The 24,726-nt window shown below is 39.1% G+C and overlaps 1 protein-coding gene across 2 annotated transcripts in view; it reads left to right on the forward strand.

Annotated features, from left to right (window-relative positions):
* The first annotated feature begins 1,549 nt into the window (after positions 1-1,549).
* FSTL5 (follistatin like 5) overlaps positions 1,550-24,726 on the forward strand; it is a 332,186-nt gene continuing 309,009 nt past the window's right edge. For both annotated transcript variants that reach the window (XM_064449779.1, XM_064449780.1), the window contains exon 1: positions 1,550-1,867. The gene's annotated coding sequence lies outside the window, so the exon portion shown is untranslated. The remainder of the gene's footprint in view (positions 1,868-24,726) is intronic.

Here is a 24,726-nt window from a genome sequence, read left to right on the forward strand (position 1 = left end):
GCAAAAAAAAAACCAAAAAACTGAGAGGGCTTAAGAGAAAAAAGAGGGGAGAAATAGAATCACAGTGGTTCAGATATGTTACCTGGATGCCAGTCAGGCTGGCTTTATGATGAGCGGCAATTATAAAGGGTTGCATCAGTGAGAGTCTGGCTGATTTGGCTTTGCATTCTACGCTTTGTGGGTAAAAGTTAATCACGTTTCCTCTTGCAGTGCCATGACCTAATTAGCAGTCCAATAAGAACTCCCATACAAAACAGCGATAAGCTAATGCAATCTAACCTCTCCTGCTTTGTTAATTCCTACGCTGACTAGTTCAGTTCTTTAAGTACTGGATTTACCTAGTTTTGTTTGTCACTGCAAGTTCTTCCGCGTGTAGACACAAGTATAAGTAACCTGGCTAGTGTACGTCAGAACAGCTGACCCCTGTCTGTCTTACCCCAGTCATGGATGATTTAAAGAGAGTTTAATACTTTAATCTGTAACACGTTTTCCCAAAAGACCCAGAGTAGGTAACCTATAATGCCATGAAATTAGGTACTTCATTTTCGTAATGATTTCACATTGAAGATTAAGTAGCTACTCTTTAAAAGTGGTGGAATGGATGGTAAATTAATTTAAAAGTAATAAATCAGATAACTAAATCTGTTGTCTCACATTAAAGCAGCTTTAAGTGAGAATTCAAACTGTTGTTTCTTTGCTAGGCTCCATGTAAATGTATTTCTAATTTCTAGGCCGTTAGCTTCTGCCTTTTTTGTTTTGTTTTCTTCTGTTTGTCCAAAGGTGCCTGTTATCCTTCTCATAATCAGAAGAATGTAATTAATAGTCTTATCTCGGGGTGATATTTTCCCCTTCTGTTTCATAATGAAAAGTGATTCACAGTAACGCCTCGATGGTTTTAGCACGGGTTGCCAGTGAGCAGCTCCACCTCAACAGGCGCACTGGAGCTTGGCACGGGCGGTGGGCATCGCCGGCACCGGCTGTGCAGAGCCTCCGGCACACCTGAGCTCTCGGGGAGCCGGTCGCTGGATTAAAGCTTACCAGCATCGCATAACGTCCGCCCTCCTTTGGAAACGGAAGCGCGATAAACGTCTGCCCACCGGCTGGGAGCTCCTTGCTGTTTGGCGGCAGTTGCCCGTCCTGCTGCTGCCGCCCGGGCCGCGCCCGCTCGCGCCGCGACTCCGGTCTCCGGTGTCACGCGGGGACGGGGCGCGGTGGGGGGCGGCCGGGGGAGGGGGAGGCCGCGGGGGGGGAGCGGTGCGCCCCTCAGGCACCAGCCCTCCGCGTGGGCGGGGAGCACTCCGGCGAGAGGGGAGGTGAAATCGAGACGTTAGTGTCCCCCGCTGCATTAAAAATGTAATAATAATAATTTAAGGAAGGGGAAAAAAAAAGGGGGGGGTGTGGGGCGGGGAGTTGAGAGCAAGTTTGGGTACCCGTAGGGTGAAGCCGGCAGCTCCGGGGGGCGGGGCGGGGGCGGGGCGGGCCGAGCGGCGGCGGGCCGGGCGGAGCCGAGCCGCGCCGAGCCGAGCCGAGCGGCGGGGCGGGCGGGGGCGGCGGCGGGAGCGGGCGCGGGGCCGGTGCTGTCCGCGGCGCTGCGGGTGCTGAAGGGCGGGCGCGCGGGTGCCCCGCGCCGCCTCCCCGCGGCGCCCCGGGACCGGGGGCTTGTGCGCCGCGCCGGGACTGGGCGGGAAGCGCCGCCCCGGGAATTGCTTCGAGTTCCCTCCGGACTAGCTGGCTCCCTCGCCGGGTGGCGGCGGGTCCGCCTTTGGCTTTGTTAGACGAAGAAGTAGCCCTCCGTCTGCGACTCCCGCCGGGGACCCGGCGTTTGACACTGTTTTTCCCTTGCGGACTTTAGCGACTCTTGGATACGGTAAGCAGGAGCGCTATTTTGGGTTGGTCCCCCCCCCCCGGTTGATAGCTGCGTATAAGCGGTAGCGGGGTGGCGAATGGGATGGAGGAGCTGGCAACCGAAGGCAGAGCAAAGTTGGGAGCTTGTGTCGGTGTAGGGGCAACGCTTGGGAAAGAGGTGTGCAGTTTTCAGTGAAGAGGGCTCTGCAAACAAAAGATGAACCTACAATGACAAGTTAGAGGCTTATTTTTCTTGAAAACTTGCTGTCGGGGTAATGTTTAAATGTTTGAAAAAATATTTTATTATAGAAATCTTGAGCGTTATAAAAAGATATCAAAAGACGTCGTAAAAGCTGCCTTGTATAAACACCAGTTTTGGGGGACATGGAAAGCTCTGACTGATTCTGCCTGGGGGAAGAAGGGATATGTAAGGTCATTCTGGGAAGTAGAGCGCAAAGTAGGAATTAAAGAGGATTTAGAAGCATAGCCTCATGTTGCTCCGTGATCTCCTGGTGCCTATATGCATGTGTAACTGAAGGACGGTGATATCTTGTTACTGGATGGACAATTCAACGCTGTAACACTATAAACTTGTGAAACAGCACCTTTCTGAAAGGGATCATCCCCACGTCTGTCTCCAAGGTCAATGTGGTATGTGTGTGCCTGTGAAAGTTGTGGATTGCTTCCTTTGATATGATATTGACTAATGAATGTCAGGCCTTCCTCCAGGCTACAACAAGGTGTAAATGTGAATCTCTGATTTAAGAATACCACATTACGTTGCATTATAGGACTGTTGTTGGTAATTGGACAGAACTGGGAGGTCTGGGCAGATGAAATGTCTTGCTATTTCAGCAGTGTTTAACCTTTCACAAGCTTGGTAGAGCTCTCTGCTTTACAGAGGGGTTTTCTACTGCTTCAGCGAGTTGTCAGAGTTCTGCACACGCAGAGCAGAGTGCCACGCAGGGATTTCTGCACACGCAAAACGGCACACAAGGATTTCTACATGTACATGGCAGAGCGCCACGCAGGGATTTCTGTCTGAGGCTAAGGCTGATTCCAGAAGGAATGGGCTGCTGCTGCTTGTAGCCAGTGCTCTCGAGATGGCTGAACAAGCAGGCGAATGTGGTCCCCACCCTGTGTTTTTTAGCATTATGTAGCACTTCCATCCTTTTATGGCTGTGAGGAATTTTCTTTGGAACTGGGACCTAAACAACAATTGTTCCTTTACATCGTTGTCCTGCACAAGTGCTAGCAGTTGTAGTAGCTGAGAGTGAGGTAACTTTTGCTGATGAGGTGAAGCTGATGAGACTGTTTCATATTATTACGACAATTTTTTTACTCCTGCATCATTTACTTAATGTTAGGGCTGGTTGCTTGTACTGAATATTTTTATCAGCTAGAATATAAAGATAACTATTGGGCAGCAGCACAGAACTACTGAGAAGTAAAGTTGAAAGCAAGCAAATTTAGGGGAAAGTAGTTTATATTGCTAAGGCTTTCATTAAATTTAGGTAGAATTAGGAAATACATATGTTTTGCTATCCCCCCCTGCCCCCACGTATTACGAAGCAGCCATTGCCTTTCTCTCTCAAACGGTAGGGAAAGAAAGTTTATTACACAGCACTTGCACTGCTTGCAAACCTTCATTAGTAGTCTACCTGTCAGCTAGGACAGCTCTTATCATCTGTCACTGACATGAATATTAATTTGCTTTGAAATGTTTTGATATAATTTTAAATAATGATAAAGTATGAAGATTCAAGATGCTTGCTTTCTAAAGTAGACATTACAAAATTATTTTGGAAAAGTTCATTTTCAAGCATGTGGTGCGAACATTGCATTAACTGAGGAAAAAAGGAAACCCAGTAAAACAACCCCAACCCACTATGTATATGGCCCAGCTTTTGATGTTGATCTGTAAATATATGGGGCCTGAATCTGTAGATGATCGTTCACTTGAGTCGTCTTTATTCATACACATAGTATGGGGGACTATAGCCACTATTACATGAGAAAAGTCCTTGGTCTTGCTGAGATCAGTCAGATGATAAACTGATTCTAAGACATTAATTCTGCACTTTTAAATTTATTTTTTACATCTGATTGTATTTTCTATGTAATGTTTTGCCTTCATTTGTATTGGGCTGCTTTATTTAAAACTCATGTTTAAAAAATGGAGATTTGAAAAGATACGTAGACTCTAAGGAAGTAAAATGCCACTGCTATTTTTCAACAATGTGCTGTTCTAAATAAACATGTATACATCAAGTGTGGTCCATAGCCATTTTGGTCATCTGTTCTAATAAGAAAAAGTCTGTCTTCAGCAGTAATCCTTCTTCAGGCATATTTGTGTGCTTGTAAGGATGTGATTTTGTATAGTGTGCAGTTCCAAGACCTGTAACAATACAGTTCAAAAGTTGAAGAAAACTGGATGCTAATGACTTGACCAAACTAATGCAAACTTGGGAAGGAGTTTTGTCATAAAAGGAGTATTCTGGGAAACGCCCTGTTTAAAGCAGTGCTTTGTAGGCCCTTCTTACATTGACACAAAGATGTGCATGTGACGGCATGCACTTATTGATATTGATGACATCACCATACATACAACTTATCAGGCGTCCTAAGCTTACACTTGGTAGTGGATCACTTGGCTATTTGCTGGGCTATAGCCTTTGGCAGTAAACGGTACTCAGTAACAACCTAGATGCTATGGTTGCTCAGTTCTAGGTGTGTTCTAGATCTATCTAATCGTGCCAGTTTGTAATTCTGATTTTTTTTTTTTTGTATGAGTTTATCTAATAATCCTCAGTATTTGTTTAAAAAAGCAAAAAAAGCAAAGATATTCAATTGTAGAAAAAAGAACTGTTACGATTGCATAAATTATGTCTCTAATAAACAGTTCTAAACTGTTGTTTTATATAACATTTTAGAAAATGTAAATTTTGCATCACTCTTCTCTGACTTTTAGAGACTATAAATTGCTAATGAAAGCAAGGCTCTGCTTGGTTTTGTTAGTTTCAAACCTAAATAAAAAGGTTCTGCCTTTTAACAGTTCTGAGCTTGGCTTAGAAATTTTAAAGGTAAAAGGTTAAATGAAACTTAGGTGCCAATTCTGAATATTTTTTTCCAGCCCAGAAAATATTGTGGGTTAATTCATCATATTAAATATCCCAGGAAAGAATCACAAGCTCAAGGGGGAGTAATGAATCAAAAACCACTCTCGACTTTGTTCTTCAGTTTTTCTAAGAAAAAGCAGCAAAATAATTGATAATTATTCAGTGTAGCCTGAATTATGCTGTTGAATTACCTATTATGCTATGTAATTTTGAAGCAAAGTAAATAGATTAGCAAGTTTATTTGCAAATCTGTTTAATCCTGGTTTATAGTTCAAGTTTTTGTGTTTTTTTTTTTTCTTTTCTGAAGCATAGGGAATAGCTGTCAACTGATGAAAAGGCTGGGAACTTGTTTGCATAAGATATTATACATATTTAATACAGCGTGCTTCTCCTTACCTCTTGGTAGACAGAAAAGACAAAGAACACTCCTTTATATTATTAGAACAGTAAGTTGAAATTTTGTAGTCAGGAGCTATTGAGAAGGCTGTGAGATTGAATAAGAGTTGTGGTTGACCAGCACCTTTGAAAACAGTGCTGTATGAAACTCCCTCTAACACCCCTGATATCAAAGATTACTAATGCCCAGGGAATGTAGTCAAGAGCAATCAAACCCACAGGCTAACTCTCTTTTGTGCTATTTTACAAATTCTTTCTTAGGTTTTGGTTTAATTGAGTAACCTTTAGTTACAAAGCCTTGTCTCCTAGTAGGTAGGCTGTGTTCCTTTCCAGCATTTACATTTATTAGCAGATGTGTCTTCATTCGGATGGGCCAGTGCAGATAAAGAAATTTCTGCACAGTTAGTGGGGCAGAACTGTAAAAATGCTCCACATTTGCCATTATCTCCCATTTTTCTGGTTGTATTGGCTGAGTTTATTGGCCAAGAAATGTAATGAAATAAGTTCAAATCAGCCAAACTGTTGTGGTCTAGTCAGGCATGGTTCCCTACCAAGTGGGTATGGGAATGACTTGAAAAAAGTGTATTTGTTATTTATTTTTAGCTTTATTTAAAGGCAGTGGTTATGCAGGTGTTTACCCTTACTACCCCAGAAATGATTGTAGGAAGTCTATACAATTATTCACTCTTTTAACCATACAGTAGGTGAAATTAGAGGTGAATTATTTGGCTGCATTGCTGAGTTGTGTAAATCTTAAGAAAATAAGTTCTAAAGAGTTAAATGAGGGGCGAGTTGGCAATGCTTGCACTCATTCCTTGAAGTAGGTTGAAGTTCACAGTTTATTTGCATTTGAATTAATTGAGATTGGTGTCCAGCAGTGCTTTTCAAAGCAGGCTTCAGAAAGACTTTTTTGTATAATAAAGTACTTGAAAATGTTAGTTGGAAGATGAAGGATATTTAAAATACTTCTTTCTTTTCCTGACAGAGCAAGCTTTTTTCTCATTTTCCTCTAAGTAAGGCTTATTGTAATTCTGAAATATTTTTACCACTGAATGGGCGTTCTTGTGTTAAAAGCCACCGTCATTTTTAAATCAGCATATTAAAAACTTTCTAAAAGCATTTTTAGTTTCTTCACAAAGAAGTTCTTAATACCTGCAAAATAAATGAAATAATCTTAAAACAGCTCATACCATTAATCAGATAAAATGTTATTCCTTACTAAAACTGCTCTTTTATTAAATTATAGAAACTTCTAGATTATTACTTTGTATACTTTTGCTTCCATTAGGAAACAAAATATTTCAGATGCATTCTGCATTGTAATTCTGAACTGTACGTATTTTTATTGTTATAACAGAACTTTGCCTTCCTAAAGAATACATAAATTATTATAATTTTAGTCACATTTAAACAAATCAGTGATGAAACAAAAACAAGTAGAAAAGTTTCTTCTTTCATGATGGGTAGTGGAAATAATCCTCTTTTTCAAATAGCTTGAGGATTATGACATGCTTCAAAGTTGAACATTTCAAGTTGTATATTTTTAAAATATTTTCTTTCATAAACTTTATTTTAAAACACCTCTATAACTGATAATATATGTTACTTATGGGTTTTGTTAAACTTTGTCAACTGTGATTATTAGGAAAGAGATATAAAAAGCACTTTCACATCATTGTGGCAGATCAATGGGAATCTTTGTTCATCTGCAAGAGCAGTCAAAAAAATAAATACAACTTTTTTTTCTGTTAGAGACTGAATATAGTACCACCAATATTACAATTATATTAATAATCCTTTAGCATGAGGACTGTATTTGGTGACAGTCATGCCCTTCCAGATATAACAAGAGACAGCAGCAACAAAAGTATTGGATGGATGAAAATGCCATGATATCTGAGAAGATTTCTTTAGGAAAAAAAGGTAAATAAACTGCAGAAAAGTGGGCAAAGTAACTATGAAAAGTTACTCCTTATATCCAGTCTGAACATCCCCATTTCAGGTTATGCCCATTGACTTTTTGCTGAACTTGCTGCAGTTTATCCATAGTTTTCTTGTACTGGGAGGCCCAAGACAAGAGACACTACTCTAGATACTATGCAACTCAAGATGCTGATGACCAGCATTCAAAAAAGTTGCAACGTGTCTCTACACAGAAAGACAAAATACATATAAATAATTGAAGAAGTAAAATAGATTAGGAAGAAATGTCTCCTGTGAAGTATATGTGCCCTAATTTGCCACAAAAGGATTTCTGTTTTTCCAGGAAAGCATAGCAATATGGCCTCTAGTCAAGACCAGCATAAAAATTCCTGTGTTGGGTACCATTCCTAGGATATATTTGTTCCCTGTATGAAATCTATATGAGAGTGCACCAAGTACACATATGTATAATTTTTAAGATTCTTTTCTCTACATGGAAATGTTTCTAAATTCTAAGTTTTCTTTCAAGAAATTATCCTTGGCACTATCAGATTAATTTTTTTATGCAAGACTCAAACACAATTAGTACATAAACAGAAAAGACTAGTATCTGCTTTCTCAGAACAAACTCTAGTGTAATGGAAAGCTAAATGCACATGAACAAATGACCAAGTCACAAATAACTATCTCTAAAGTTGCAGCAGTCCAACTTTCTATTAATACAGCAGAAGATAACCTACTGTGCTTAAGTAAAAGGAGAAGTGCACCCTGTTAATTTTGAAAATGCTTTTAGCATTTGCATTTTCTTTCAGGAGAAGGAGAATTACTTTGGCACATTTTAGAGCATTTTTTGCCACTTCTGCATCACCATTTCTAGCCACTGCTAAGGTTCTGGGTTGAGTCTTAAGTCAACAAAAAGCAAAAGCCTTCATAAGATATAAAGTTTGTACAGCATCTTGGTGACTATTCACTTTTTATTAAAGATTTGGGATTGTTGAACCTGTAGAGTGAAATCTGAGATCAAGTACCTTTGGTAAAGGCAGATTTTCTCATTGTTGTCCAGGTGTTCCTCAGGTGTGAGAGGTGAAGGCTCAGAAATTGGTCAGTAAGACTATTATTTCCAAACATTTGCTCACTTAGCCCTATAGCATTCATAGAAGTGCAAAACCTGATATTAGAATGAGACATTTCAACAATGAGCCCTTCTTTTCTTCTTCACTGTTTCAAGATGGAAACATGGGTTCAGTTCATCATCTGTTTTAGCAGTGGAAAGGCCACAGAGAAGGAAGAGAGGCTCTTCCTGACAGTAGTTTTGGCTTGTCCTTTTAAAATGGAATTAAGTTGCATGGGTCCTCCCTCTCCTTACAGCAGCCAAGGTTAGCCATAACCTCACCTTCAATGAGAAATAGATCTTTTTAATCTTGATTGCTGATTTTCAAGTTGAAATACAGTTCATCACATTGCTGTTCTTCCATATTGTCAAGTCCTTTGATGGAGATAATTCTTATTCAGAATAAACCACAGGACCAGGCTATGATAATTTGAAGAATACTCCTAATCTGCATTTATTTCTTATGCCTTTTAAGGTGAATAAATCTCAGCTAGAGTAGTGGAGAGTTAAAATATTAATTTTAAATTTGTTGGTCCTCTAACATACATGTTATGCTTCTGATTCTATTTATACTACCTTTGTATTCTCATGTAATTCAGAAACCCAGCAATAGTTAATATTATGGTAGCATTGTAATATAAACATTATAATTCTATTTTAGATTTTATTAATTTTGCTTCAGGCTGTTTTTGCTAAACACTAATAATCTGTAAAAAATGTTCTACACATTGATGCATGGGCTGATTTAATTCTTTCCTTGGGACAGTAAAAGAAAAAACATAAGTAACATCACTCTTGAGATTTAACTTTTGTATTATGCTAATTAGTCTTTGAACTGGAAACAGTTTTTCAAGTGAATTTAAACTGTGTTGCTTAGCTATAATTACATTTTAGTCTACTCTCTAATAATAGGCTGATTCTCTTCTCTTATGCTTAGAGAATTATTGCCACAAAAATATTTGAACAGTCTACATTTGTATGTTCTTGGTGCAGTCAGCAGGGTGGGAGGAGGTTACCTGCACCTTGGGGGTTTCATTTGAAGCATTAGCAGAGTGCTTCAGGCATCAGATCGTAAAATTGATGTCCCCTATGGATGAAAAATCTAATATTTTAATAAATTTGTGTCCTTTATATCTTTTCAGTGTGATAGTCATATTCATCTACTGCTCTAGGCTCTCAGTAATTTCTTCTATGCATAAGTAAACATAAAAAGTTAATAAAGCTATACTGAAAATTTGATTTATATTTCCAAATCCTCACAAATCAATATTAAAATAACACCCCTTCACCCCCATGTTATCATAATTTCTGAGATAGACCAGCTCTTTTATTGATAAAGAGATATAAATTAAGTTTGTGATATAATTTGCTGATTGGCATGAGTTAGAGTGTTTTTCTTAATTTGTGCTACATCTGACTCCTCCATGAACTGTGTGAAGTAAGATGGCTAATAATTTTGGTTTTAGCATTCTCTGCTTTCCTTGTGAGAGACACAAGGTCCAAATTTAGTGAGCTGGTCTTGTATTTTTGATCACTCCATGAGCAAATACCCAGTTTTCCATATGTGTAAATGCTGAAAGAAAGCCTAAAGATCTGATCATGAAGCTCTTAATGGTTAAAACATAAGCAGTGTCTTGTATCTTTGTTCTTTTTGGTAATAAAGAAAGTTGAATAGTAGACTGCATGCATGCACAGAAATTCTGAATTCTAAAAATCTGTTATTTAAGTGTTAAATTGGGTTTCTTCCAGAAAATAGTTGCAATGTTATAAAGTATTGCAAAAATCAGTGATAGGTTGTTTTGTGTTTTTTTTGTTAGTAAGACTCAAAGTAAAGACTTTAAACTTCCCATATATCTGAGATGCTTCAGGGCTCGGATCATAATTTTGATTTTCAACATCAAATTTCCTATCCCAGCATGCAGAATGTGGCACACTGATTATGTCTGTTAACATCCCTGTAAGACCCAGTTTGGTGCTTGTAGGAAAGGAAGAGATTTGGTAATTTTGGGGGTTCTTCAGCATTGATTAGCTATTTCTTACTGGAACTGGATCTTTGAGGTGTCCTTTGGTAAGGTCCACTGATCTACAAGCCATGGCTAATTAGGGAGGGCAAGAAGGAATACCATTTTCTGAAAAGAGTTATTGCTATCACTCTTGTCAGTGAATATTTAGGAACAAGTAGCTTCTCAGCATACTGTTTGTTCTGCGTATAGACTAGGTTTGTAAGCCAATAATCATTACAAAGTTTTCATTGACTCAGCCTAGTGTCTGAGAGATCAGTTCTATCACAATCCTGTAATAATTGCACCAGAATTATTTGTGTGGGAGAGATGTAATGCATAACTAACTTTATTTCTGTTATTTATGTCCAACAGTAATTATGCACTTTGGTTTTCCTGTGTTATATTGTACATTATTTTTTTCTCCCTCATTTTGATAACCATTTATTTCAAAAATGGCCTGTTTCTGAATAAACCAAAAAAAATTTCTTTTCGTGTTAAAGGTTGTATGTTTAATTATTTATAACAATTTCTAACATATTCATCTTGTAGCCTTTCATGGAATACAAAATGTCAACTGTAAAACTTCACAAGTTAAAGCTCCTCCTTTAAGAAACTTAAACTGGGGCACAGAGAAACAGAAAAGTGCTACAGAAGACAGTCAAACTCCTTTCAGTCAACATACAATGCAATAGCTGAATGAATATGCAATGTGCAGTGAAGGTTAAGTTAATTTACAAAGATGAGTGATAAAAGTGAAGCTTCAGAGTTGAAGTTTTCCGATTGAAAATGATGTGTCTAGGCAAATGCATTCATCTGAGGTTTGTTAATAAGTGTAAGTGGAGAAGAAACAATCCAGAGAAAGGCTCTTCCATAGTATATTATTTTTAGAATTTAATTATACTTTATTTAAAGATGAGGGGTGTGGGTGGGGGTGGTGAAGAGCTGGTATTATCACTATATGAAAATTTGATCTTTGAGTTTTCAGACATGAACAAGTACCTTTTAAGAAGTGTTGCCCATATATTTCTAATTTATTACATTTCTGAATTTACCTAGTCTTTCAAGATTATCAAGAGATGGGAAACAGAAAATAAAAGGCTATGCTTTCTAGGAACTGGACAGTAAGGATCCTGCTACTCCTTTTGGCTTGTACTAATATACAACTATACTGAGAAGAAGCCACATAACTGCTCACAAATGAAGGGTCAGAGTTTGGCAGGACTGGTATTAAAGAACAGAGTGGAAAGTGAAGACAAAAATAAAGTAATTATACATATACAAAAACTTCAGAATGTACTCTTAAATATCCTTAGAAAAAAGATTAATTTTATGGACTAAGAAATATTTTTTCTCTTGCTCCTTGTCAAAAGACAGTGCCATTTTTCTCTTCATCAGTAATTAAATTTTAGTGTAAAATATTTAAGCAGTGGGCAGAAGCCTTTGACATACCTTACTAGAAAAACTGTTCCTGTTTGCTGGGTATCTTAGTGTCTGCTAAGAGTAAAAACATTGATGAAATAATCCTAAACCAGAGGAACATAACTCGTGACCCACCCAAAGAGAGCAAAATAATGAGGTAGTCATTTCCTTTAAAGATACAAAGGAAGAAAGTCCACAACAGCTAAACTTGTGACATTGTGCCTACTTTTCTTTCTCCCAGTTTCTAGTGGAAAAAAATTGTGGAATTACTCATGGAAAAAAAAAAAGGGAAAAAACCCAACCCTTTTCTGTGTTCCCAGACTGACTGAAAACTGGTATGGTTACATTTACATGAATATTATCGTAGTAGATTTACATCAGTGAATATATGACGATAAATCAGACACCATATGTGCAGCTTCACACTTAATTAGTAATAGAATTACTTCTGTAATGAAGACTATGGCGATGTTTTGAAATTTACTTCCTCTTCTTTATCCTTGCATGCATGTCATTTCTGGCCATCTGCAGGAAATCTTATGAATTTAGAGTCAGTGGGCAACTCTAACAACAGAAGAATATTAATGCTCAAATGTATTACTAAAGAAAGCTCCTAAGTTATTGGATGCTCACCGAGGGCTGTTATGACCCACAATGTCAATCTAACTTTTTTTTCCTGTTATGTAATGAAATTAAACAACAAAACCCCCAAACCTAGAATGCTGCTTTAGAATGGATATTTACAACGTCAAGTTAAGTTAATGTCGCATAGTGAAAAACAACTTTGCAGATGTCATCTGCAGGATGAAAATCTATTACTTCTGTTTAGATAATTCAGAGTCCCAACAGCAGAAAAGTCTTCCATATTGCAGTGGGATTCAGGGTCAAGTTTATAGTCACTACAGTATGAGACATCTATCCATGTACTAATCTTGCTTAAACAGCATTTCGATTGTATTTTAAGTACAGTGATTTAAAGTTTATTGTGCTCACTTTGATGAAATAGGGCAAGTAAAGCCATGAATCAGAGAATAAGCTGTATCTTTCCACATTGTAGCTAAATAGATATGTCCTTACCGGACTCTGATGTCTATCAGGAAAAAGAAAAGTAAAAGTATTAAACTGTATTACTCCATCAGTTTGCAGACTGTCATTAAATGGAATTGGTGGAATGATTTAAAAACATTCTCTTTGTCTAGTTGAAGTGAAGATGCTTTTCCTGTGTTGTGTGAAGATATTGAGAAAGTAGGTGTCATGCACAAACCCTGCAAATAGTATAATTACTTAACTGTTTTAAAGGCCAGTTTACACATCCTTTAGTTTGTCCAGACCTAAAAATGAAAATAAAGCTTCGTTAAAATGCTAAGAAATATCAAGCAGCATGTACTGCAATTAAGATTAGAAAACATTAGCAAAGCTTTCATACAAAAAACCAATCTGTGATTCTAAGGCTTATAAAGAGAAACTGTTATACTATAAAACAAAAAGTAAATTTCCAGAGGAGTTATTAATTGATCTGTGTTGGGCCACTGCTATCCCTCTCATCCTGTTATACCTATTGATTAGTCTTTCCCTTTCTTCCATTGACTGATGGTGTTCAAATGAGTGCGTGGTGAGCTGGACTAGGGAGCCGATCTGGCCAGAAGTTACCCTTTTCCTCCAATGCCCTCTGCCTCAACTGGTTATCTGTTGGAATACCATGGCCTAGGATCACCTTAAGCTCTCATGGAAGAAAACCAGCTTTCTTCAAAATTATGTAAAATTGATTTGCACTAGTGTGTTACTGTGGACCTATAGTAGGCTGTAAAAATAATTGTCGAAGATAAAAGTTACAGCACAGTCCTACGACTTAAGCCATCGAGCTGCAGGTAACTACTCTATCACCGCCCCCCCTCCCCCAAGATATAGTTTTAAGCTTTTCTGTCAAGGCTTCTGGTGGGATAATTTGTTCCTATGGTATAAATTCAACTGTGTGATGATAGCCTTATGGGAATGTTATTCTAGAAAGAGATTGCTGGAAAGCAAACAGTGTTATAGCTACATTTATCCTTCCAGGCATGTTTCTGATATCTCATTATGGTAATAAAAAAAAAAAAAAAAAAAAAAAAAAAAAAGCCAGAAAGGGCTGGCTTGCCCAGCTTCCTACAAAACGGTTCTCCTAGAGTAGTTTTCAAATAGTCCCTTTCTAGATCTGCATCTCCCTTCGACTTTTAGAATAGCCAAAACTGGGGCAAAATGTAGGCCTGAGTCCAAGCTGTCTTTCATGGGTGATGTTCAAAGAAGTCAAGTAACTTTGGAAATAAGGGATAACGTTGGATTCTTTTAATGGCACTACTCTCTTTTTTCCCAATTTATATTTGGTGATATTGTACTGGACACTCATAACTGTGGGGAGCTTGGAGGCTGTAGTACTATTATGGGCCATGAATAGGGAGCAGTACCTAGCAGCATCTCTCAAATTGGAGCTTAGGTTGTCAGTTGGGGCTGGCTTTAAGCATAGGAGGCTGCCCAAAGCAGCCATCTATTGGGAGAAAGCATCAATGGCTCTGCACTTGCTTTGTTTCCAAGAGTTCAACCCACAACTTGCAGCCGCTGAGTGTTGGCAATCCTTTATTAAGTGAGAAATCAGGGAATATGAGCAGTGTGCGCTGCTACAAGGCATATCTCATCTCCTTCCTTAACATCATCCCCTTTCCCCTCATCTCCTGCCCCTTACCAATAAGAGGAACAGTGAACCTAGTTCATCAGAATGGTCCCATGCATCTACTGCCTTTACTGTTCTCTGGCACTCTCCTCTTCTTCCTGCTCGAACCTTCTATTGCTTCGCTAGTAACTCGGCCCCAGGCCTTATTACCGGAGGAGGCAAAGAGAGAAAGCTTGACCTGGGTTTGTCATCAGCTGTGATTCAAGATGATCTGTGTGCTGCCTTGATCTGGAGAATAGAAATTGATCCCCTTTCTTCATCGAACATAGAGATTGCCTCAGTTATGCAACTGTATGCTTAAGATGTTGAAGATGAGAAAGAAAGGTGGATTCTTCCCTCTGTCTGTGGGCAGAGTAATCCTGATTTTCCACCATGGGCCAAGATGTGAGATTTTAAGAATATGAGAATGATTATATGAAACTGATTAAAATGGAAGGGATTAATTAAAGACAAAAAAAGAGGCTTGCTTTCATCTGAATAGCTTCCATTGAGGCTCTTTTCTCTGCTTAGTACTCACATAAGAGCGGCAAGAGCATAAATATAATAGTTCTTAGATTGCATCACGTGTTGCTGAACAAGATGAAAACCTTTTTTTCTGTATACATAGCCTCCTGCAAAATAACTTTCAAAAAATTCTTTTTCTGTTTTGATTAATTAGTGGTGGTTTGCAGAAAATCTCATCTGGATAACAAAGATAAATTTGAAATTGCTGAAGGGTAGGTTTTCCCTGACCTTCAAAATACAGACAGAGGTAAGAGAAGCTTTCAATTCTAATTGTGTAGGGATGCTTACTTGAGTCAGCACTGAGGATGCATTCACGCCAACAGTAACTGATTCATCAATAAAGGGACTGTGTGTAGCTGTGGTACTTGGACATTTGCCACTAATTATCTGATCAGCATTTGTGGCTGAGCAGGAGGAACATGATGCAATGTTCAGCAATGTCTACTTGCTCCTTGTCATAGTGTTGCAATTCACAAAGGTGTCCTAGACAATCCCAGAGTCTATGAGTTGACTCACAGATTGTGAACAGTGTTAGGGTGGGATAAAAAAGGGAACATAAACTTACATCTCAGGGAGGTGGGGTTATTACTCTTGAGGTTGTAGTTTCAGAGTGATAACTTTATACACCGAATACACAGAATCATATAGGTTGGAAAGACCTTTAAGACCATCGAGTTCAACTGCTAACCTAATGCTGTCAGTTTACGACTGAACCATGTCCTGAAGCACCACATCTACATGTCTTTTAAATACATCCAGGGATGGCGACTCAAACTCTTCCCTGGGGAGTCTGTTCCAATCCCTGACAACCCTTTCAGTGAAGTAATATACCCTAATATTCAGTCTAAACCTCCCCTGATGCAGCTTGAAGCCATTTCCTCTCATCCTATCACAAGTTACTTGGGAGGAGACATCTACACCCACCTCGCTACAACCTCCCTTCAGGTAGTTTTAGAGAGCAATAAGGTCTCCCCTCAGTCTCCTTTTCTCCAGACTAAACAACCTCAGCTGTTCCTCACAAGACTTGTTCTTCAGATCCTTCACCATCTTTGTTGCCCTTCTCTGGACAAGCTCCAGCAACTCCATGTCTTTCTTGTGAGAAGCCCAAGACTGAACATAGTATTCAAGGTGTGGCTGCACCAATGCCAAGTTCTGGGGGACGATCCCTTCCTTACTTCTGCTGGCCACACTGTTCCTGATACAAGCCAGGATGCTGTTGTTTTTCTTGGCCGCTTGGGCACGCTGCTGGCTCATATTCATCCAGCTATGAACCAGCACCCCCAGGACCTTCTCTCCCAGCCAGCTTTCCAGCCACTTTTCCCCAAGCCTGTAGCGTTACATGGGGTTGCTGTGACCCAAGTGTAGGACCTGGCACTTGGCCTTAGTGAACCCCATACAGTTGGCCTTGGCCCATTAATGCAGCCTGTCCAGATCCCTCTGCAGAACCTTCCTACCCTCAAGGAGATCCAACACTCCTGCTCATCTTCAGCTTGGTGTCATCTGCAAACTTACTGAGGGTGCACTCGATCCCCTTATCCAGATCATTGACGAAGATATTAAACAAGACTGGCCCCACTGCTGAGCCCTGGGGAGCCCCGCTTGTGACTGGCTGCCAACTGGATTTAACTTCATTCACCAGATCTCTCTGGGCTCAGCCATCCAGCCAGTCTTTTACCCAATGAAGAGGACGCCCATCAAAGCCATGAGCAGCCAGTTTTTACAGGAGAATACTGTGGGAAGTGCTTTCAAGGTGATACCATAAGTCGGCAAATATAAGAACCCTCTAAAACTCAATTTTAGAAAGCAGACATTCTGTATTGTGGTGCCAGGTGCAGAGGGGATTGCTCCACCTAGTGTGTGTACTGAATTGCTCTACTACAGGGGTTATATGCAATCAAAATATACATATTAATTAAATTTCTAGGAAATAATTACCATATTCATACTAATCTTGGAACTCATTAATATATGCAAATGTTCTTAACGCATGTGCATTCATGTTCATTGGTGGTCTTCCAGGGTCCTCTGGTCCTCATCAATAGTCTTCCTCACCATGTCCACTGGTTGAACTCAAGTCTTTGGGTATGCTTAGTTCATTTTTAGCTTGGTTACACAATTCTTACTGATACTAAGCTAGCTTATTCTAGTACATTTCCCTTATTTATTCTATTCAAGGCTACAGTGCCTCCAGATTCCCTTCTATCTAACCACATAGAGCAAGCTCTTATTTGTGAAGACTATCTGATTTCCCTCATCTTCTAAGTGGGTCAGCTTGTCAAAGAAGGAGATCAGGTTAGTCAAGCACATTTCATAAACCCATGCTGACTGGGCCTGATTACTTGGTTATCCTGTATGTGCCACGTGATGGCACTCAAGATGATCTGCTCCATAAGCTTCCCTGGAACTGAGGTCAGACTGATAGGCCTGTATACTCCAGATCCTCCTTGCAGCCCGTCTGTAGGTGGGCATCACATTTGCTAATCTCCAGTCAACTGGCACCTCCCGGATAGCCAGGACTGCGGATAAATGATAAAAAGTGGCCTCGTGAGCACTTCTGCCGGCTCCCTCAATACCCTTGGGTGGATCCCATCCAGCCCCATAGACTTGTATGTGCCCAGGTGATGTAGCAGGTCACTAACCATTTCCCCCTGGATTATGGGGGCTCCATTCTGCTCCCCACCCCTGTCTTCCAGCTCAGGGGCCTGAGTACCCACAGAACAACTGGTCTTACTAATAGACTGTGGCAAAGAAAGCATTAAGTACCTCAGCCTTTTCCTCATCCTTTGTCACTATGTTTCCCCCCTGCATCCAGTAAAGGAGTCTCCATAGCCTTATTTTTGTATTTAGAGAAGGTTTTTTTCCTTGTCTTTTATGGCAGTATTCAGATTAAGCTCTAGCTCAGCTTTGGCCCTTCTAATTTTCTCTCTACAAAACCTTGTTACACTTTATGTGAGAAGAGAGATGGGATGCCCTTGCCCATACACACAGTTCATACCGGATATGATATAGAGTGTCTGGTGATGATGATACCTAAGTCATCTGAGCTTTAATTTATTCTTTAAATGTATTTTTTTTCCTCTTAAGAGGCTGCTTTTAGTGTTTCACTTAGTTCCAGTGAATTTTACATTAACTTTTCCCTGTAATTTCTATTGTAAAAATAAAACTGAAGTTGTTTACCTTGCTTTTTGCCTTACCAAAACAAATATACCTATAAAATATGTAAAACATATTTTTTTTCCAACAAATGAACACAATTTCTTGTTACTATATCATACAGTGGTGGTAGTGGGGAGATAAAATCGATTCCTTTCTCATACTGACTGTTTCATCGCCACATATTGGCTGCTCCTTACTTTATTTTGTATTATCCCCAATCCATTCTTCTTAGAAAAGACAATTTTTTTTAGGGAACATATTATTGAAAATCTTATTTTACAATCAATTTTAGCTACAACCTCATCAGGACATTGTAGGTTTTCTTTTACATACTGTCAGCTTTTGAGGATCCATTTGGAAGGCTTCTCATAGTAGATATATTAGAGAATTATAAAACCATGCTCAGTAAAACTCCGTAAAGTAGTATAAGACAGTTAAAACGTAGCAGTAAATGAAGGTTCTGATCCTAATGAATGGGCTTGAGAGCATGTAATATTATATTATTAGAATTATCTATGCAAGATTTAAAGAAGGCTGCAGATGTTCAATGAAAAATGATCTATAACGATGCACTAAATTTATTATAAACAGAAGAACTGAAATGACCAAGTCAGCTGTCGCAGTCAAAAAGAAATTTTTTTCATCAGGTATCACAGTGTAGGGTGGGTTTCTTCTGTTCTATAAAATCTCAGAGCTGTATGTGTTTGCTTCATACACTACTCAGTCTATTAATTTCACTTTACATATGGAGAGAAGATCCTTCTTTTATTCACTTGAATGTCCAAGTGAAGCAGCAAGTCTAGCAGACATCAGAGCTTCTATTCAAACTGGGGTCAAAAACATATCTTCAAACTTGTTCCCATAGTATTCCCAAAGAATTCAGCTAAGCTGACAGGTTCTGGACACTTCCCCAGTTGATGGATCTAAGAAAGCTCTTTAATACAATACATTGCGTTAGCAACCCAAGCCAGCTTTATGACTTTATGACAGAACGAGTGCAATTTTCTGTATTTTTTTTCTGACTATGCTGAATTCAGGCTCATGAAGAAAGTAAGTTGACCTTTGTGTCAGTTAAGTAGAAAGAGAGACAAGTCATTGCAAAGCAGGAAAGGAGAGAGGCGAAAAACTTCCACAGCAGTTAAAAAAGAGAAATGGCTTTAACTATTTTAGGTATTCAAGTACAGAACACTTTCATTTACTTGTGTATTTCTGTGGATCTGTATGATTAGACACATACTTTTTTCTAAATACAGCCACAAGCAACTTTGGATTTCATTCATTTTAGTTAACGGAGTTATTTGAGTTTTGTTTCCTCCTTGTGAAACTTCATTGTCACTGAGTCCTATAAACAGGATAAAATTTGGGACCCAACATTCTAAACGTGGATTTTAGAGTTGTTTAAATGTTTTCAGTTAGGTCAGGATTTCATCTGTAGTTGACTTAATTATTTTAATGCGGGCACTGGAGGAGAGGACTGGAGGGCAAATGTATTTTTCGTTCAATCCTGGTAAGGACAGACTGCCCTCAGCTACACAAAGTCCTTGTTTATTTAAATAGCTGCAACATTCATCAGTCCTATTGGTTACTGATCGAACTCTGGTTTGATGCGGTGATACCAAAATCTGCGTGCAACTTTATTCTCTGCAGTTTGATATTTGCTATTTTCTGACAGGGTTTGTACTGTTGTCTATACTCCTTTTTATCACACCAAGGTGCATCCATGTCCTTCTGCTAACTGTTCATCTGTGTTTAGGAAGGCCGGATGCTCATGGTTCCTTGCATGTCATAGACTTTCCCATATCACATTTCTCTCTGATATGTCCTCCAGCTATCTTCCCATGCTACAAAAGCTGCTGAGACACTACTTCCCCTCCCCAAAACTACCTCCCCTTTCTTGTTACATGGTTGTTTTCTTTTTTAGTACCTTGTTTCCTTCTTTAGTCCTTTATAACTTTTTTATTACCTCAAACCCCATTAGAGGTAAAAAATGCAAACCCATCTGTTCTAATCTCTGCCACTTTCATGGTGGTTTTGAGTCACAGTCTCCAGGTGGGTTGACTTTAAAACAGCTGAATTATTGAAAAATCCTTTTCGCTGGGTAACAAAGATAGGGCCCGTCTCTGTTGGCTACAGCACTTCAACAGAACATGTTTCACAGAAGTAATGAGATAAAATCATAATATTAAACAGAATACTTACTTAATAGAAAGAGTTTATCTAAATTATGATGGTAGTTTGAATTAATGGTAGCCATATCCTGGTTTAGCATTCATTCAAGGAGTTTGATAACGGCAAGGCTTCAATGTTTTTATTGGTAACTAATGTTTTACCAGAACTCAAAATTTCCTTGAATAACAAAACAGAGAAGTAGGGGTGGCAGATTAGCATGACATAGTAAATATGGAGGAATTTCAGTCATTATTTTACCAGTTTATCTGTTTTTAAAAAAACAGTTATATCTTGAGTGGCCATTTAGCCTTCTCTAGGATAGCATCTTTGCTCAAAAATATGCTTAACAATTTACTATGGAAATATCAATAGCTGTTGTTTCTTCTGACGTTTAATTAATGTTTGCAGTATTTTATGTAAGAAGACTAAATAAAAAACTTGAAAAACAAAATATTTAACTTTTCTAGCATGCATGAAGCACACAGTTACACAATGGTATGTTAAGTGTTAATTTATAAATTTAATAAAATGTTAACAGTACCAAAATATTGCCTGAATTCTAAGCTGGCAGATATTATATTTTTGATTTCAAACATAAACCAGTTGAATTCCCCTTGGTTCAGATACTGCCATGATGATAAACGTGAATCCTATAGGATATTGGAGAACCAGCTGTAACAAGCTTTCTTAATGAGGGAAGAAAGAGACTGCCTTGCTGATAGTATAACTCCCATAAACTAGCATTTATGTGTATCAGTGATGGTGAATATACGAATTTCCTGAGGTCATGCCGAAGTCTTAGGAAAAAATTAGACCAACATACACACCTCAGTTCTATTAAAAAAAAGCTCTTCTGAGATATTTGAAATATAGTACCCTCATTTTGTTCTGCTTTCTGTAATATTAAAAAAATAAAGTGAGATTGCAGTTGTGAGATCATGTGGAGAACATGATAAGGAAAGTTTAAAATTGCTATTTCTCATTTCATTATAATTCATTGAAACCTGGGTCACTAACACTAAAACATTTGATAACATCCTTTAAATAAACAAATATACTTAAAATGGTAAGATTAAATCAGAGCATGAAGTCAGCAGTAAAGATTTCACCTAATAAGTGTCCCTGCTGCATACACATTTCAGCCTTTCAGAAATGCCCCTACCACACCTCAGCCGCTTGTGTCCAGGCTCATGAGAACCACCTGTAAACCTTTAGGCCCAATGCCAAAGAAGCTCTTCTACAAAAGCCCTGGGCAGATGCATCTTGCTTGTGTTCTCTCGCAGGTTCTTGCTGTCTGGGCTCCTGTCACCACCTAGCACTTGACAATGTATAGTAGTGTGAAGGTGGAGAGAAACAGTGAAAGGCAAGGAAAGCCTGGCTGTTGTGCTGGCTGCTCACCATGGAGGTGCCCTGGGGATGGATCTCAGAGCCACCTGATGTATTTGTAACGTCTATGCAAAGACCAGGTGTGGTGGTACAGGACCAGGAGTGCAAGGGTCTGCACCCCACCTTCTACTTGTGCAGCATGATAGTTTTGCAATTTAAATCAGGAAAGGAGTGAGGGAGGGATGGACAGGAGTCAGCAGAAGGCAGGATTCATCTGGCATGGTGAGTGCTTTTCATGATATTAAAAAAAAATATATGTGTTTCTCTGCTTATGTATTGCAGCATATGAGCTGTCAGCAGCATTGCTGGCTGTTCTGAAATGACTGTGCCAGCCTCTTTCAGTGGATGAAGGATGAAGAGCATGTGCCTGTGTAGTCAGTGGCTGTAGCTGCTGAGAGACAGAACAGATTGGTACACAGATGCATGAGCTGTTGGCTGCCGTGGCAGTGCTGTGTTTCACTGTTGTAAGCCCAAGCCTGCTGTACATAGTTAAGGTGACCTAACAACTCCGGTTCAGAGTGTGGCTGCCACTTGTGGAGGAGAACTGGAGGGTGACAGCATGAAGTGTGCTGTGTGTGAAAGCTGGCAGCAAGTCCTGGGCGGGGGGAGAGCTGCTGTCACAGCACTATGATCTGCTTTCTACGTAGCATTTTAATGAGGACAGACTTTGCTAGATATGGATTATGGCTGCATTTGTAGACAGAATCTGGTACTGCGATTGCTTGGTAAGAACCCCATTTTTGGTGTGAAAACTTGGAGATGTTTGCTGTGAGGTTTTTGAGGATGCAGACTGTGCGTAAAGACGTGGAGGCACTCGTGGTATAGCAGGGGCAGGCTAAGGGGAGAAGGCATACTTTTGGCTAAAACTTCTGCTACTTGTTCAATGTTCATGTAATACAATAATCTCTATTTATAAAAAAGATGTTTTGTCTGCAGATCCCTTTGCCATGAAACCATAATGGCAGTTGAAAGCCTTTTAAGAAAGGGTAGTGGTGTATTCTGTCCTGACAGGTATTTGCATCTATCAGTATATAGAATGAAGTGCTTGAAGTCACAGGCAATGAAGTGTGGTTTATATTTATTACTGTAGTTGTATTATAAACCTACTAATAACACTGAATATAGTGACAGAACTTATGCTTTTTCTCTGATCCATGTAAAATAGGCAATTAATTTTATTCTTTTTTTTTTAGATTAATAGTATTTTAAAAACAGACTGATGTGTCCTGAGGGTATACAGTACTAGTCCTTGATATGTTGAAAATGACCTTTTAAATAATGTCAGGTTAATATCTGATCTGCTTTCTCTCTTAAAAATAGGAGGAATGTAGTGATCTAGCCAGTATTTAAAATTTCATTTATTATACTTCGTAGGTGCATTAAGTTGATTAGTTGGTTTATTGGGGTGGAATGGTTGTATTTTCAAATGAATTATGTTTCTGTTCTTAATGCTAAATATCCTAGATAATCACCATTTAGTAACACAAAACAAGCGCATAATAGCTGAGCAATTTTGGAAACAATTCATTTGACAGTGGAAAACTTAATTTTAAATATATATACATTTTAAAATAGGGCATTCTCATATTTAGGTATATATTTTCATCCTTCATATAAAGTCTGGCTAAGCCAGCTTTCATTAATTAGATTTTTTTTTAATATACTGTATGTATATATATATTATCACATTTGGAACTGGTTGTGTATATTGTGATATTTTTTTAGTCTTCTCTGTTTCTGAAGATTACAGCATGGGGAGAGGTAAAATGGTGCTTAGAATATATTTGCCAAACTCTTATAGTAGCAACATTTCTCCTAGTCCAACAATTTCAAAGGAAGAGTCAGGCAGAGAACAAAATTTACATTACCAATGAGATGCCAAGAAGATTTAGAAAGCATAATAAACTTTGAGAGGAAGCACTCACCATGGTATTCTAGAATATATTAATCATTATTAGATATTCATAAGGAAGGTGTCAAAACTGGGGTTTAGTTTGTTTTGCACAAAATATTGAACTTGCAAGGGTGAAAAGCATTAGCAGGAGAGAAAAGGGAGATAATATTTCGCACTACAATTTCTAAAGAATAGAAAGAAATTGTCCCCAACTCCAGGGTGACTAACTCATCAACAGGGATAACTGGCAATTCCGTGAACTTTTTGTGTAGTTTAGTTTACTTAAAAAAAAAAAAAAATCACTGGAAAATGTTTGAATCATAGAATCATTAAGGTTGGAAAAGACCTTTAAGATCATTGAGTCCAACTGTCAACCGAACACTACCACGCCTCCTAACCCATGCCCTGAAGTGCCACATCTGCATATTTTTTTTTAACACCTCCAGGGATGGTGACTCCACCACCTCTCTGGGCAGCCTGTTCCAGTGCCTGACCACTCTTTCAAGTGGCAAAATTTTTCTGAATATCTAGTCTAAACCTCCCCTGATGCAGCTTGAAGCCATTTCCTCTCATCCTATCACTAGTAACTTGGGAGAAGAGACCAACACCCACCTCACTACAACCTCCTTTCAGGTAGCTGTAGAGAGCGATAAGGTCTCCCCTCAGCTTCCTCCTCTCCACACTAAACAACCCCAGCTCCCTCACCCGCTCCTCATAAGACTTGTTCTCTAGACCCTTTACCAGCTTCGTTACCCTTCTCTGGACATGCTTCAGCACGTCGATGTCCTTCTAGCAGTGAGGGGCCCAAAACTGAACACAGTATTCAAAGTGCAGCCTCACTAGTGCTGAGTTCAGGGGGATGATCTCTTCCCTACTCCTTGGCCACCTGGGCACACTGCTGGCTCTATTCATCCAGCTATCAACCAATACCCCCTTGTCCTTTTCCACCATGCAGCTTTCCAGCCACTCCTCCCCAAGCCTGTAGCATTGCATGGGGTTGCTGTGACCCAAGTGCAGAACCTGGCATTTCGCCTTGTTGAACCTCATACAATTGACCTCGGCCCATCGATCCAGCCTGTCCTGATCCTTCTGCAGAG

This window comes from Phalacrocorax carbo, chromosome 4, assembly GCF_963921805.1.
Source record: "Phalacrocorax carbo chromosome 4, bPhaCar2.1, whole genome shotgun sequence".
Taxonomy (NCBI): Eukaryota; Metazoa; Chordata; class Aves; order Suliformes; family Phalacrocoracidae; genus Phalacrocorax; species Phalacrocorax carbo.